At 44.8% G+C, this 14,205-nt stretch overlaps 1 pseudogene; it reads right to left on the reverse strand.

Moving 5' to 3' along the window:
- Positions 1-524: 524 nt before the first annotated feature.
- LOC120695257 lies at positions 525-8,630 on the reverse strand (annotated as a pseudogene).
- Between the last annotated feature and the right edge of the window lie 5,575 nt (positions 8,631-14,205).

The following is a 14,205-nucleotide window of genomic DNA, read 5'->3' on the forward strand; positions in this document are numbered from 1 at the left end:
GGATCTGGTAACACAATATATTCTGGAGATTAGATCGGTATTGGAGATGACAGGACAACGCGTTGCCCTGGGGCGAACAATCGGAGGATTTGTAGGTCCACCAGGGGCATGCCTGGCGGTAGATTTGTAGGTGAAGGGGGAATTCTGGAGCCAAGAGCTAGATGGTTGCGAGGTGATGCTAGGATTTAGACAGGTTTGGGCCGCTCGGGAGCGTAATACCCTACGTCCTATGTTGTGTGTATTGTATGAGCTTGAAGATGATGAATGAATGAGATGTGATGCGTTCTATGGGACCCCTCATGGAGCCTTTATAGGCCAGGTACCGTGGGTTACAAGTAAGGGAGGATAACTATTTGGGTTGTAACATGGAATTAGGTTAGTTGAGATCCCTAGATATCCGGAATCCATATCCGTGTCTTGATCCTGATCCTCGGAGGAACCTTCCAACGTCCAGCCGAGTGCCTGTCCGCCGGGTAGTCGTGCATAGTGGTCCTGGCCGAGTAGGTACCCTAGTCGGGAGATAACTACTCGGCTGGGAGGTACCCAGATGTACCTCCGTCACCAACCTCATCCCATCCTAATCTCAATTTTTGCAAATCACCTCCAAATCCCTCGTCGAGTCGCCGCCAGATCAGGGCAGGCGGACGGTCACCAAATCGGGCGAGCGAGACGGCGATGCGGCCGGCGTGGGTGATTTTGACGCCGTCGATGGCGCTGTAGTCATGGAGGCGTGACTCCATGGTGGTCTCCTAGAAGACACTCCCGTCGGCGCCACCGGCACCGGCGGACTTGATCTGCAGCAGGTGTGAGTCCTCGAGCTGCATGTTGATGCCTACCAATGTCACCACTGGAAAACAACGATGGTGTCCGCAGATGTCAATGGGGTGGCAGGTATTTCATGGGCCATGAATAAATCCGCAAGCGCACGGAGTACAGCCGTAGCATTTTACCTGAGAGTAACCTGGGTTGTCATTTATATTTCCGCAGGGAAGGCGGCTGTGTGTAGAATTTAGTTAAGTTAGGGAGAGCCACTATGGATTAATGTCAATGATCCAAATAGGGAGATAATATTCATGATAAATAGGGTAGTGGAGCACGCAATCACAACTAGATAATCTGTCTAGGACATCAGAGCGGTAAGAGCCGAATCAAGGGTAACTAGAGCCATAATCTATTGTACTTTCATGAGCAAGCTGAAATGAGTCGTTCATATGCAAAAGAAAAGCCTGATCATTGGACTAGGGAGACCGCATCCAGATGAACAGGAGGAGCCTGAACTGCCGAAGGCTTTATGTACCTCCTACTCCTCTATCTGAATGTGGAGGATTACTAGGGCTCGAATAGGGCTGTCACCATCTGCCGGCTACCTCTACAAACCATGGGATAGAGTTGCATTCAAATGTGGTTATCAACCCAGGCACCACGTCTGCGCTAACAAGCACCACTCTAGCCTTGTGCAAGAACACCCTTGTCTATCCGGGGCCTTAGTTCTAGAGCGCCCAATTAAGGAAGAAGAAACAAAGCCATGATACACGAACTAGTCTACGCATATGAATCACTCAAGGCAATCATAACTCACAAAAAGGATCACAATCACAACAAGAGCATATGAACCAATGTACTGAATAAATAAATAGACATCTAGTACAAACTCAGAGCGTTGCATAAAGAGAAGGTAAAAGATATACCGGACTCTCCATGAAGACTCTAAGACCTCGAACTACGACTCAAACCCTAACTCCTATAGTCCTAAGACCTCTACAAGTGGAGATAAACTACATCTCTTCTAATTCTTCTATCATCCTCCTTCTCTTCACACCTTGAAATGGAGCCCCTCCCCTCAAATTTATAGAGGGGAGCCACCCTCTCCACGGCCGGGAATTGGGCTCATCCCTCCTTGAACTGACATAAGAAGCCAATGGGGGCAGCCACGTGGAGCCTGAAGGTGGTGAGGCCCATGGGCTGGTCGGCCGACCAGGGTGGTTGGTCGGCCCCCCCACTGGGCCCACCGACCTTCTCATTCTTTGATTGGGCTGCTCTTGGGGTCCACTTGTCAATGGTTGAAGTTTGGGCTTCTCTTGTGTTGTATTTCTTATCTGGTGGGCCCTCCAATCCATATTGCATACGTGTGGCGGTGTTTGATTGGACAGTGTCTTGCTCCTTAGCTAAAAAGGGTGTGATTGCCCTTCATTTGCAGCTAAAACCTGCACTCATAGAAATCTAGAGGGACATGTGGAATTCAGTGATTTATTAGTAGCATGAGTGTAAGAAATGGAAGTTCTTCCATTTATTCTAGCTATATTGACGCTCAGAAATGGTCGTTAGTGAGCGTCAACAAGACCCCAAGCTAAACTTTGCTCGTCCTTGAGCAAAGCTGGACTTTAGGTTGTTGATCAGGAGTTGCTGCAATGTTTCATTTCTTCACCATGCACAAGTTACAACAAGACATTCTACCTCGAATTGAATAAGTTGATCAAAATTTGCTCACCCATTTTACCTTATTCTCCATGGGGCTTTTGGCTTTCTCCTTATCTTGGGCGGTTGGGAGATAGAACGATTCATAAAGCACCACTTACCCATTCCTGGTTCAAGATTACATCCGGAAGTATTCAAAAAGTTTTTGAAATAGAAACAAGTTCCTCGAATGACACTCTCATTCGCTCAAAGTGTTGGTATCCTCAACAAGGCCTTTTGTACGCCTTCCTTCTCTTACTTCTAAAAAGGCTTTTGTGGAGCTCAAGGTTGGGAGAAAATTTAAGGCATACTTGTTTCAAATATTTTGCAAAGCCAATGATCGGACCCAAAGAGTGAACAAATCATACAACCATGATCGAGAAGTGCCTGTGTGTGGATATGTGGTGGATGGAGTGAAAAGCGAAGATCAAGGTGCTTCATGTTTTAGTCTCTCCCTTCCTAATATTTTAGGCATGGCCAAACTCCTTATATTTGCATGGACCTTCATGTGTCCAAATTTTTTTTATAGGCCTTCATGTGCCCTCATTTTTTTTCAATACATAGCTCATGCCTTTATTCGAGAGAATTTTGGGAGCGACTTCATGGAGCATGGAACATAATAGGGGCATGAATGAATGGATGGTATGGAAATACTATCCTTCCGGTGTGAAAGTTTTAGCATATGGAGGTGGTGTGTACATGATTCTCGATCATGAGAGTATGAAAAGAAACTCACAAAGGTCACAAAATTTGGCAATGCTCAAAATGATGCAAGCAGCATGCAAAAGGATTGTTTCTTTGTGGACTTCGTGCATATGGCTCTGGTAGGTATATTTCATCACTGAGGAACTTTTTATCTTGTGGTTTTCAAAAATAAAAGTTTCGGACGTAAAATTTCGTTCAGAACAAGTTTGTAGCAACTCTAATTCATCATATCATATTCCTCAACAGCTTAGACTCAGATCATGCACTCACAACCCACAAAATTTCATGTTCAGGATAAGATTTTTGAGACCAACGAACTCAGTTCTCGGAAAATATAAGTTGTAAACTATGCATGAAGAGGGAAATTAAAACATAGCCACTGTTCATCATTTCAACTGGAGAACTTAGGCATTCTTACCACTCATGAGGAAACAAAGCAATTGATACTAAGGGAAAACAAAAACAAACAACTTCTCTCTCTTTTTTGGCAATGCAATGCAATATGATGAAAAGGGAAATATGCAAATGCAAGATACATGTTATCTTCGGGGACTCCTTCCTCCCAAGCTAGCTTACTGACCGGGTGCAGGGTAATACCCATAGTACGGTAGAAAGCTTGAGCTTCCTCATACTGCTTTCGAAGCAGTTCCATGGTGGCTTCGTGATTTGTTTGTTGCTGAGTATGGTGTCGTGCGGCATCTTCAATATGTTGGGTGAGAGTTCCTTGGGTTTGCTGTGTCCTTTCATCGATGTCACCAACTTGGATGTTGAGGTCGTTAAGCACCTAAGTGAGGTCGTGATAACCTCGGGCTGAAAATGAGTGTCGGGCAGCAAAGAGTGGGGTGTCCCGCCTGAACTGGAACCACTGACATATGCCCAATTGGTTCGTGTAGTTTGCTCCCACTCAGAGCTACCAGCGCTCTGCCATGATGAACCTCCAGCTTCGGGTTGCGGGACATATCCGTCCCAACCGAACTGCTGCCTGGATGAGGATCTGGTCGCTCCACCAGCGGATGCATGCCCTGCATAACCATGAAAAGCTTGTGGTGGAGGCAGCGGCATATCCATCGCAGCATTCTGGGATCTACTTCTGGTCATCCTTCCTGACACACTACTCCTGCAAGGTGCTTCGATGGGCTACAACTCCAAAGTGTAACCATGGCTTTTGTATAAACAAAGTCCCGGATTAGGAAGCATAATCTCGTTTACATAGCTGGGGAAGAAGAATACAATGGAGCCATTTGGAGCACTCTTCATAGTGTATCCTTGAACCAAATAAGCCAAATCGATTTTTGGGTGAGGAGTAGAAATATAAGTAATTTGAGCCCAGTTCAAAACACCCAAACTTGTGGCAATTCGAGTGACCAAAGAAGTGCACTCAACAGGTCCGACCATTCAAAAATTTCCAAGCCATTGGCAAACCATTTCTTGCACAGGGGCAATTTTTACTTTGTTCACCATGGCATAAAGAATACGAAGTTCATCAACACGAACGGTGTGGACATCCTCTCTAGGGAAACACATGAGTGCAAGCAACTTATGAATCAGACGCTAGGTCAGATGTTGGATATCATTGCAACGGGGCTGCGAGTAAGTGTTTAACCTAGAGATGGAGTGCCAAAAACTCTCTTTGTGATAACCGCGGGTCACTAACTCAACGTCAGCAGAGAATTTGTGGTGAAAACCCAAGACCATGCTTAAATCCCTCCAAGACATGACAAACTCTTTTCTGAAAAATCGAAATGAAACACCCATGTCCGTCTCCACAAGAGTGCAAAGAAACTAAATCGTCAAGTCCCGGGAACCCATTTTGGTAACGTCAGCAAACGAAGACCAGCCCACTTCTCTCCAAACACTAGCAAATTCAGCATTCATACCTATGCTCTCGAGCAGTTCTTCGTCGAACTCCTAAGTTTGATCGAAGGTTCGGCCCTTCAGGATGTTGTAGGCTTGGTGTTCGTGCCCTCCTTGGAGGTCGATGTGGGAGTCGTCTGGCACCTCCTCTTCTTGTTGTTCGGTCTGCTCCTCCGGCGCCTGGGACTCGGCCTGCTCATCATGGTGGGAGATGCTTGGCACAGGAGTAGACGAACGGTGCGAGCTCGATCGACTTGAGCTCAACCCCGTCACCTTCTTGAATGCATTCGAGAACCTCCTCCCGACGTTCCTGATACCTGACATTGCAGCAAACAATACCAAACACTTAGAAGGATTACATGAGTAGTTAGTGAAAACCAAAGTTAGCCGTCCGAGAGTTAGTAGTCCTTGGGGGGCATGGTTGCCTCTTCACAAAAATCATCCTTATGGGTGATAACACTCCACAAAATCGTTCTTGCAGGCGATGACGCACCACAAAACCGTTCTTGCGGGGTTGTAGTACCACCACAAACACATTCTTGCAAAGAGAAGAAGGTAAACACGAAATGCAAATGAAATGCAAATGAAGATGCAAAGGAAGGAAATATTTTTCTTCTTTTTCTTATGAACTCGGAGAGAAACAAGAGCAAAGAGAGCAGAGGAAGGAAGAACACGGGGTGAAACTGGTTGAGCTTGGGCAAGGGAAGTGCCATGAGCTCCCTGTGCACCAGCTCTTATAGAGGGGTGCTACCCTATAGGCAGCCAACCAAGGTGGTCGGCCGGCCATGTGGCTGGCCCAATTTTTGTCCTCCTTTTTCAGTGATGCTTAATGACTTCCATATGATCCAAAGGTGAGTGAGTGAGTGCAGGGGTAGGCCGGTGCAGGCCTAGGAGTGGCCCCAAATGCACTTGGACAAGAAAATCATCCAAGTTCATGCATGCACTACAGTCCAAATTTTTGTGGCTGCCATTTTGTTCCAAAATTACCCCTTGGGCACTTGTCCAAATCCAAGATTCATGGTGGTTTATGATGCAGAAGATGGGAAAACAAAACATGCAAGGGTTTTCATGCAAAAGATGTAATGCTCATGCAAAAATCAAATAGAGATGAGGGAAATTCAAACATGCAATGGTTAAATTCAAATATGAGATAACTACCGATTTACCAGTCGGCAAGGGTTCAAAATTTAGAGTCTTTTGAAGGATACATTTTGTTCCGTCAACCTTGATTAGCTTGATGAAAAATTCCAAAGTATGACACCACCTCGTAAAAGTTATCAGAAAAATTCGTTCCTTGATGTGGTGTCTGGGGTGCTTGGGATTATCATTTAGTCCTCTTTTGATCGGGTTGAACTTCTGAAGATTCATATCATCCCGTGGTACTGCTCCTAAAGTGAGAAGTAGAAATTACTTACTTGGATTGCATCGAGATGTGGTCGCTTTCTCGGTTGATGTAGTGTTCATTGTTGTTGGTGATCAGGCAACGGCAACAGAGCACTCCATTCAAACGGAGAATTCGAGCCTTTTCCAAGGTTAGATGCAATCATGATCAATTCAATTGCCAAAGTGTGGACTTCTTGAAGTCAAGAGTGCCTAGTCACGCTTGTCTTGAAGTCGACTCGGATTCGTCATGAAACTCATTGGCGAATTGAAACTGATCGGGAACTACCCCAGTCTTCACACAAAAAGAAGACAGCATGGTTGTCCTGCCAGACCAGTGGCCACTAACCATAGTGATTTCTCCTTACTTAAATAAATTCTTTGACCTATGCCTTCCCCGACAATGGCACCAAAAATGCTTGCTGATGCCTACCAACATCACCACTGGAAAACAGCAATGGCGTCCGCAGACATTAATTGGGTGGCAGATATTTCATGGGCCACGAATAAATCCACAAGCGCATGGAGTACCGCCATAGCATTTTCACTGAGAGTAACCAGAGGTGTCATTTATATTTCCGCAGAGAAGGTGGCGGTGTGTAGAATTTAGTTAAGTTAGGGAGAGCCACTATGGATTAATGTCAATGATCCAAACAGGGAGATAATATTCAGATAAATAGGGTAACGGAGCACACAAGCACAACTGGATAATCTGTCTAGGACATCAGAGCGGTAAGATCCGGATCAAGGGTAACAAGAGCCATAATCTATTGTACTTTCATGAGCAAGGTGAAATGAGTCGTTCATACGCAAAAGAAAAATGGACTAGGGAGACTGCATCCAGACGAACAGGAGGAGCTTGAACATCCGACGGCTTTATGTACCTCCTACTCCTCTATCCGAACGTGGAGGATTACTAGGGCTCGAACAAGGCTGTCAACTACAAACCGTGGGATAGAGTTGCATTCAAGTGTGGTTATCAACTAGGCACCACGCCTGCGCTAACAAGCACCACTCTAGCCTTGCGCAAGAACACCCTTGTCTATCCGGGGCCTTAGTTCTAGAGCGCCCAATTAAGGAAGAAGAAACAAAGCCATGATACACGAACTAGTCTACGCATATGAATCACTCAAGGCAATCATAACTCACAAAAAGGATCACAATCACAACAAGAGCATATGAACCAATGTACTGAATAAATAAATAGACATCTAGTACAAACTCAGAGCGTTGCATAAAGAGAAGGTAAAAGATATACCGGACTCTCCATGAAGACTCTAAGACCTCGAACTACGACTCAAACCCTAACTCCTATAGTCCTAAGACCTCTACAAGTGGAGATAAACTACATCTCTTCTAATTCTTCTATCATCCTCCTTCTCTTCACACCTTGAAATGGAGCCCCTCCCCTCAAATTTATAGAGGGGAGCCACCCTCTCCACGGCCGGGAATTGGGCTCATCCCTCCTTGAACTGACATAAGAAGCCAATGGGGGCAGCCACGTGGAGCCTGAAGGTGGTGAGGCCCATGGGCTGGTCGGCCGACCAGGGTGGTTGGTCGGCCCCCCCACTGGGCCCACCGACCTTCTCATTCTTTGATTGGGCTGCTCTTGGGGTCCACTTGTCAATGGTTGAAGTTTGGGCTTCTCTTGTGTTGTATTTCTTATCTGGTGGGCCCTCCAATCCATATTGCATACGTGTGGCGGCGTTTGATTAGACAGCGTCTTGCTCCTTAGCTGAAAAGGGTGTGATTGCCCTTCATTTCTAGCTAAAACCTGCACTCATAGAAATCTAGAGGGACATGTAGAATTTAGTGATTTATTAGTAGCATGAGTGTAAGAAATGCAAGTTGATCCTTTTATTGTGGCTATATTGATGCTCAGAAATGGTCGTTTGTGAGCGTAAACACTGCACCAGCAAGTCGGTCCGCTGGCTGAAGCAGCCCCACACGGTGTGGCGGATGATCTCGACGCTGCCGCTGTTGCTCACGCGAATGCTAGACGCCTCCGCCTCCACCTTGAGCACGAAGCAGTCCTCGCTGTTGACGCTCCGCTCGCCGACGCACACCGAGTTCGCGAACAGGCTCGCCGTCAGCTGCAGGTCGAGCCCCTTCACGTCGTCACCAACTCGCTGGCGGCGGAGTGCCCGCCGCCGCTCCCTCCATCGGACGTGGCATGCTCACCGCGCGCGGCAGTGGTCGTGGCCATGGCGCTAGACGCACGTACCTACGGGCTCCATGGCGGCCATGCTCTCTATTCTTGGGCCACGCGTCCTGCCAAGTACGACCTGCTCCAGTCGGGCCAAAAGTGGATCTGCGCCCAACCAAACATGAGCTCAGGTCCTGTTTAGTTCCCAACCCATAAACCTCATAAACGCAAAAAAACTATCACATCGAATGTTTCAACACATGCATGGAGTACTAAATGAAGTCTATTTACAAAACTTTTTGCATAGATGGGCTATAAATCGCGAGACGAATCTAATGAGCCTACTTAATCCATGATTTGCAACAGTGATGCTACAGTACCCATCTACTAATTATTGATTAATCATGAATTAATTAGCATCATTAGATTCGTCTCGCGATTTACAACTCATCTGTGCAAAAGGTTTTGTAAATAGACTTCATTGAGTACTTCAAATTAGTAAGATTCCAACGCAAACAAATTTTGCGCTGGAACTAAACAGGACCTCAATGTACTCCTCTACCTGGCTAAAAGGGCCTTGCACTACCCAAGACCAGGCTAGATTCTACTGAACTTACCAATCACCACCTAGATGATGCCGGTCGGACACTCGGTTCTAGAGCACTACCGGACTACTGGAGGATGATTTCTCTCTCTCTCTCTAAAGATAACAAGTTTTCAGAATAGTTTGGAATTGCCGAACCAAAAACCATTTCAAATAAAGTGACATTTTACCAGTTGGGTTGTTGTTTTCCGGTCCATGTTTCCGAAAGCATGTATATATTTGAAGTTCCCATATTTGCGTTGAATGCTTATGCACGTAAACAAAAATCCATGTATACAGTGCAGCTCGTTTTTTAAATTAGTTCAGCTGCTTTTGGTCGTTGCACTAAATGGGACTGAAGTAGAGGGAGAGAGCGAGGGAACAAACTTGCCGATAGCACATATTTCACGTCATGACGCCACCTAATAAACATATTGTATTTACATCGTGTTGGTGCAGAACTAGGGCCAACATACCAAAGTGCTCGAACGCGCGGCGATTGATGGCACAACGCAGTGCTGATGCTCAGACCGGTCAGACCGGTCGGGTATACCGGTCAGACCGGTTGTCACCGGGCAGGCCGGCGGCGAGACCAACGAGCATCGCCCAGGAAGGACCCGTCGGGGCAGGCGCACGCAGAGTTGTTCTAGGGTCGACAGGCCACCTAGAACGCCCTCAATCGACGTAGAGACGAAGGAGGAACAACAGATAGTAGATGGGAGAAAAGCTAGGGTAAAGAGAAAGTAAAAAGATAAAAATGTTTTGTATTTGATCGATTGGATACCCTAATCGGCCGTGACCTTTTATATTTATAGGGTAGGGTGAACTTATCCAGCAAGAAATCCTATTACAAGATCTAAATCTATTAAAATCGCTAGTTGTACTCGGATTCCACTTGGACCGGTCAGACCGGTCGACCCTACCGGTCAGACCGGACGGCTACTGCCGGGCCGACTACAGCGTCTGACCGGTCAGACCGCTAGGGCGTACCGAGACTAGTCTGTATTGTCTAATGCCAATTTTGGTCGTCAACATATGCCCCTCTGTTCTTTGGCAAAGCTTGCGTGCCAAAGAACACCCCTCTAGACCAAAATTGTCTAAGGGCGATGAATACATCGGCCATTTTTTGTGCTTAGGGCGATAACAATTTATCGGCCATATCTTGCTTCTTCTTCAAGCTGATGACGAAACAACTTGCTTAGGCCTCCATACCTGCTCCATGGTCGCTGACCTTACTGGTACAACCTCTGCTTGCTGTTCCATGGACTCCTTCTTGCACATCCGTTATAGCCTTCTCTTTTGCGTATCAGACAAGCCCGTGGGACACCATCTCGGCTGTAAATATTTTGAATCTTGTCTCATATCCTTCTCACACTCTTTGCTACAATCAATGTCCTTTTTGACCAGATTATCGCTAACCGGTGTTTGTGAAGCAAAATTTAGATATATAGAAGGATAATGAATATAATACAACTGCATGTGCATCCTACTATAATCCAAAGTCATATAACAAGGATACCAGCAATACCATAGAGCAATCGGTTCATTAAATGAATTACCTTGACTTAAACTCGATTGCTCTTGAGATGATGATGGCTTTGTCTGGCCGTCCCCTCTGCTTCTGGACAACTCCTTTCTTCTCATATTTGGCCAAGAGTTCTTTAAAACTCGGCCTTTCTTTTTCCTTATTATTTCTGGAATTTTTTCCAGAACTCCCAGAGCGACCGGTCTGAGCAGACCAGGCGCCCTTTTCTGTTCTTGTCCCCCGAGCGCTGAATCCTTCAATGAATCTCTAGGGATCTTCTTCACTGGAGCTTCCTGGTGAGATTTCGAGGGCTCAAATCTCTCTTCGCCGATAATTACATTTTTCCCTCTTGTTGATTCGGCCGAATTAGCACTTTGGGATTACTCAACTCAAGCACATGTGTATGTGCAGGGAAAGGATTCAGATCCACCTTCATTTGTGGAATAATTATTCGGCCTTCATTAACAGCCGATTGAATTTGTCTCCGAAGCACATTACAATCATTAGTCGCATGAGAGAAAGTGCTATGAAATTTACAATAAGCTTGCCGCTTTAATTCTTCAAGTGGCAGTACGACATGCGACATCTTGATGTATCCATTCTTATATAATTCATCAAATATCCTCTCACATTTGGATACATCAAAAGTAAACCTTTCTTGCCAATCTTTACGAATCAGCTTAAGAGAACCGCAAACGCAAGATTTATCATTGGAGGGCCAAACAAATTCAGCGGTATAAACATCTTTACCTTCATCGTCCGAACAATTGGAATCACACCCAAGCACATAAACAGGACGATTAGGTTTTTCATTGGACTTTTGTGAATCTCTAGCCTCCTTAGCTCGGCTTTCATTAGCCAGAGCTTTTTGTAAGACTTGACTAACATCTAGAAATTATTGTCCCTCTAGCTTTGCTTTATGAAAATCAAGTAAACTAGCAAAAGCTAGATCAGCCAAATCTCTATCAGAAATTGTCAAACTATAGCATCGGTTTCTAGTATCTCTAAATCTTCTAATATATTCAGAAACACCTTCATGTATTTTTTGTTTAACCGATGAAAGATGCGACAATCTCAATTCAGTTTCACCAGTAAAGAAATAATCATGGAATTTCTGCTCTAAATCGGCAAAAGTGAAAACTGAATTGGGTGGCAATGAAATAAACCATGTAAATGCAGCACCCTATAGAGATAAAGGAAATAACCTCAATTTATAAATATCATTAGTGCTAGCTTCACCACATTGTATAATAAATTGACTAATATGCTCCAATGTAGTTCTACTATCGTTACCAGTGAATTTAACAAATTCAGGAATTTTAAATTCTTGAGGATATGCAACAAAATCGTAATTCTCAGGGTATGGCCATTGATAAGATCGGCATTTGGCTTTGGGTTCTATACCAAAAGTTTGCCGAAATATCTTAATCACCTCTTCTTTAATACTACCTAATCCAACATCATCGGCGTTAAGCTGATTAGTGATCGGTGTATTATTAGGCTGAGCAAAGTTCGGCGGTGTAGAATATCGCAACGAACTTGATGCCCCATATGGCACATTGGCGTTAGGTGATGCACTATAATTAATTCAGCTACACTGATTAGCCGAATTAGTCACAATAGCACTATTAGTTGGAATTGCCGAACCATTATTACCGACAGACTTCATACCAAGATGTATTTCAATTCGGCTAAAGCGATCATCAAACATATCGTGCATATTTTGGCCAATAAATTCCAACTTATTATTCACATGAGAAGAAATAGTATCATCAATAGCATTAGCTATTTCAGAATTAAGGAGGGGCTGTTCGATCTCATCGAATTTTACCTCAAACTGTGAAGCATCGAAGGCGTCATCCATCGTGACCTTCCCTTGTCGGTTGATGGAGAAGTGCGAGATGTATTGGTTCATGGCTTCTTCGTCCAGCTTCTGGATCTCTTTCTCCTTCTCTTCTCTAATTTTCTGGATCTCCTTCTCCTTATCTTCTCTGATCTTCATCTGGACGCCATCAAGAATCTTCTGATGCTCAACTGAAAGCTGTTGAACATTCGGCCTCCGGATATTGGCAGAATCAACTTCACCAGGTTTAGGAATACCGGCCATGGCAGCCGATTTATTTTCACTTTTCCCCAGCGGAGTCGCCAAAAAGTATGTTGCCGCAGAATTAGGGCCAACACACCAAAGCGCTCGAACGCACGGCGAGCGACGGCACAACACAGCCAGATGCTCAGACCGGTCGGGTATACCGGTCAGACCGGTTGTCGCCGGGCAGGCCAACGGCGAGACCAATGAGCGTCACCCGGGAAGGACCCATCGGGGGAAGCGCACGCAGGGTTGTTCTAGGGTCGGCATGCCACCTAGAACGCTCTCAATAGACGTAGAGACGAAGGAGGAACAACAGATAGTAGATGGGAGAAAAGCTAGGGTAAAGAGAAAGTAAAAAGATAAAAGTGTTTTGTATTTGATCGATTGGATACCCTAATCGGCCGTGACCCTTTATATTTATAGGGTGGGGTGGACTTATCCCGCAAGAAATCCTATTACAAGATCTAAATCTATTAAAATCCCTAGTTATACTCGGATTCCACTTGGACCGATCAGACCGGTCGGCTGCTGCCGGACCAACTACAGCGTCTAACCGGTCAGACCACTAGGGCGTACCGGTCAGACCGGTCTGTATTATCTAATGCCAATTTTGGTCGTCAACGCATCGCTGTAGGCGAGTCTGCCAGTTCAGTCTGTTGGATATACTCGTAGGGGTAGGATTGTGTGTATTCATACAAGTGGGTGTGTACGTGTGGATATTAGCGTCAATACTGTGTTTGCAAAAAAAAAACCTTTTGCTAGTGTTTCTTTATACTCATTGTAAAGTGTTTTTTATGAAGATCCGTGATACCTCAGAAGCAGCTAGGTGGAAAGACTGAAGATGATATCTTTTCTAAATCCAAAGACATTTGATGTTTTTAACGACAAACTACTTTGTTCGGCCCATTATATCACGGATTTTTCTAGTTTATTTGGTCCATTATATTATAAATCTTTCTAATTTGTTCGGCCCATTATAGCATGAATCTTTCTACTTTGTTCAGTTCATCATAGATTTCTAACCTAATACTCCTTGGGCTCCAAATTATAATTCGTTTGACTTCATTAATCCTAAATTTGATCACTCATTTTATTTAAAAAACTTGTGCAAATATATTTAAATTTAAATCATTTTTGAAGAACTTGTACTCCCTCCTTCCATGTTTATAAAGCATACACGCATATCAAAATTCAAATCTTTCTATCTTTGATCAATAATTTAACTACTGATTTTTTATTTTTATAATATAAATTTTATATGATTGGATTTGTAATTAATTTCTCCCTCCACCTTTAATTTGTAGGGCGCATGATGAAAATCAGTTTCCCAGATATAAAGGGCGCATCCTTGGAGCAGCCCAACCCATGGCCTCGGGAACCCCCGTAATTACCGGGAGGATCCTCTGCAGTACTGCCCTCTGCAGTTGAGTCACTGACGCGTGGGTCTGGCCCCACACGTCAGTGAGGGG

The sequence above is a fragment of the Panicum virgatum genome, chromosome 2K (genome assembly GCF_016808335.1).
Source record: "Panicum virgatum strain AP13 chromosome 2K, P.virgatum_v5, whole genome shotgun sequence".
Taxonomy (NCBI): Eukaryota; Viridiplantae; Streptophyta; class Magnoliopsida; order Poales; family Poaceae; genus Panicum; species Panicum virgatum.